This window comes from Myxocyprinus asiaticus, chromosome 26 (genome assembly GCF_019703515.2).
Source record: "Myxocyprinus asiaticus isolate MX2 ecotype Aquarium Trade chromosome 26, UBuf_Myxa_2, whole genome shotgun sequence".
Taxonomy (NCBI): domain Eukaryota; kingdom Metazoa; phylum Chordata; class Actinopteri; order Cypriniformes; family Catostomidae; genus Myxocyprinus; species Myxocyprinus asiaticus.
Window position 1 is genome coordinate 7,734,334 of NC_059369.1, and position 3,509 is coordinate 7,737,842.

Sequence of the window (3,509 nt, forward strand, 5' to 3'; positions counted from 1 at the left end):
TCCGCCCATGTGCGTCAGTCTGGACAACCTGCGTCATCTCTTCAATATATTAAGATGCAGGAGCTGCGGGACAACAAACGGCTGCAGGAGTAACTTTCAAGAGAGCAGATAAGAGAAATAGATCGACGGCAATTAGAAAAAAAAAAAAAAAAAAACACTGACGGAAATGTAATTAAAAATTGTTTTTGTATAATCATGCATTATACGTCTGCGACAGCGTGTCGGTTTGTACGCACGTGTTTGTTATAAGTGTAAAAGTGTAATATAGTATAGGCAAGACTGTACTGTATGCTTTATATATCCTACAATGAATGCATGCAATAGAAGAGCAATGCGTATGGTGCATCTGGTGCTGACGGGGTTAGTTCTTTGGACAAGTATAATTGTAATTGGATAGCTGAAATTTTATAAATGATTTAAATAATAATAATAATAATAATAATAATAATAATAATAATAATAATAATAATAATAGCCTGCCCCCATTTACACTTACAGTTACATTTATTCATTTGGCAGATGCTTTTATCCAAAAAGCTTACAAAACAGGAATACATTATAAGCAAATCATCTTAAGGAGACAGTGGTACGAAAAGTGCTGTATTACAAAGTTTCACTAGCATCAGAATAGTAGTATTCAAGACAGATTAAAGTGCAACAAGAAATCTTTTATTTTATTTTTTTTATTTTTTTATATTATTTTTGTATGAGTGAATGATTAAGTTCTCATGGAAAAGATGTGTTTTTAGTCGTTTTTTGAAGACAGAAAGTGAGCCAGCTTCACGGATGGAGTTGGGAAGGTCGTTCCACCATCGTGGTATGATGAAGCCGAAAGTCCGGGAAAGTGTTTTGGTGCCTCTTTGTGTTGGTACAACAAGGCGACTTTCCATAGCCGACCGCAGGCTTCTAGTGGGTGCGTAGCTCTACATAAATGATTTTAGGTATGATGGAGCAGACCCAGTGACTGTTCTGTATGCCAGCATCAGAGCCTTGAATTTGATACGTGCATCAACCGGCAGCCAGTGGAGAGAGACAAGGAGTGGTGTAACATGTGCTCTCTTTGGTTCATTAAAGACCAGACGTGCTGCTGCATTCTGGAACATTTGCAGGGGTCTAACTGCACATGTAGGGAGGCCTGCAATGAGAGCATTACAGTAGTCCAGTCTAGTTATGACAAGTGACTGGACAATCAGTTGTGTGGCATGTTCAGAGAGGAAGGGTCTTATCTTCCTGATATTGTAGAGTGTAAATCTACATGATCTTGCGGTCTTTGAGATGCGGTCTGTGAAATTTAGTCTGTTATCGATGGTTAATGGTTATTTCCTTTACATTTGCTTTTGTTTTTTAATGCCTTTTAATAGGTTATATTTTTTCCCTGTAACTGCTAGTATTCAACAGGCAACAGTTTATATTCATTGTAGATAACAAATATCAGGCCTGTATAATTATTATTAAAGTTAATGTACTGTATACATTTCTTACTACACACAATTTTTTTTTAAAAAAAGTACACATTTCATCAAATTTCACTGAGTAATCTTTAAAAAAAAGAAAAAAAGAAGTAATATTTTAAGTTGTATCAATTTAATTTAGTTAAAAAATAAACTTCAATGATGAAACTTTATGAAACTGAAATGTGTAAAGACTAAAAATAGGATTTTTTTGGAGGGGTGTATCTGCATGTTCATAGCTAATAACTAATGATCTATTAAGCATTATAGAATGCCATATTGTCTGCTATTATTCATGACAACTACAAGGATCTTTTAAACTGATAGTCTATTAGATTGTGTTCAAGGTGAGTGTGTTAGTTACAGAGCTTGTGTCACCCTCTGCAGGAGACATTGTGAGCTGCAGATGTCAGATGACATCTTCTTAGCCATGTCTGCTGACATCATGACCATTTAACTTGTCTAAATTCAAACTAAGATTGCCCGATTGTCACATGAGGTTGTTATCAAGTTATACAAAACATCCTTGACAATATATTATCCAATACAGTTTGTATCATTATTACTGTTTACATAGAGGTAAGTTGACACATTTTTCTCAAGTGAATTTATTCCAGATTTGTTTAAATATTACAGTATGTTTGAAGTCAGTTTCTTTATAGGCACATAGTCTTGACTATAATATATCTTTTAACATTTCCACTATGATTAGCCAGGAAACAAAAAGAGCCTACAGTTCATTTAACACGCGTTGAGCTTTTGTTACAAAATGACACTATAATGGGGTAAGTTGTCACATGGGGACCTGCCATCTGTTTGAAACCAACATATGTGTATGTCCAACACCACTACTGAAAACAAGCATTTAAACAAGCATACTTAGATCTAGCTCTTGTGGTAACTTGTGAAAGTTAGCCCCGGTCTCCCTTAATTGTATAAAGTTATGAAAATATATCAAAATATAAGCAATTGTCATTTTAAAATCATAATTATAATCTTTAGAAGATTTTATAGATTTTTCCCCAATAGCATCAAAGGCACCACCGTATGTAGGTCAATTATGGGTTATTCACTGACTGTCCATTTCAGTTAATTTATTCAATATAAGTGTTTGACATAACTGTGTGTTATGTGTTATAAGTCCATATAGAGGCAAAAAAATAAAAAAATAAAGAAATAATAATAAAAAAATAATAATAATAAAAAAAAAATAATAAAATGCCCATGAAAAACAATTACAGAGGGAAACATCGCTCCTTAACCCTCATGTGGTGTTCGGGTCATTTTGACCCATTTTGATGTTGTTTCTTTAATAAATATTATAAGTGTACACAAACCTGTCTATATATACCAAACATACCACACAGGTCAAAGTCTGATTCTGACCCCTGTGTGACAAAGTTTATTTTAGAAATTTGATGTTTGAAATAAATGACAGGAAACTAAATAATAACTTTTCTTTGTTACACAATCAGATTTGACTGTGGCAGCATGGTCAGGTTTGACAGCATATTGGAGCATCATTGCAAGATCTGACACTTATAATGTCTAAATCTATTTCCAATGTGTAACTTGTGATAATATCTAGAATTTAAATTTGTTACAACGTTTGCTTATAGAGATCAGCCAATGCATGGAGCACTGGAGCCATCTACTGGACATAGCTGTCATTTCATGTAATAGTTTTTTTTTTTTTTTTATCCCAGCAGATGTCACCAGAGACTCCCAATGCATGACATATTTTGATGTTTTGACATTCTTTCAGATAACATTAGATGTGCTTAATTTATATGAAAATAAATGGTGTAATTTAGTTATTTAGAGCTAAATAAGTTCTAAATACCATAAAATCCCCCCCAAAATTGCACAAGTATTTTTACTTCAGTAAAATTAGTGTTTTTACATAAAAAAATAAAAAAAGTTAAATATTATACATGCATATTCGTTTTTGACCCGGGAACACCACGAGTGTGACTCACAAATGAACTCCGCAGAAGGACTAACAACAAGAGGCAATTTCTGGATGAGGGGGTAAGTGGGTGTCTAATTCAGGTTTCA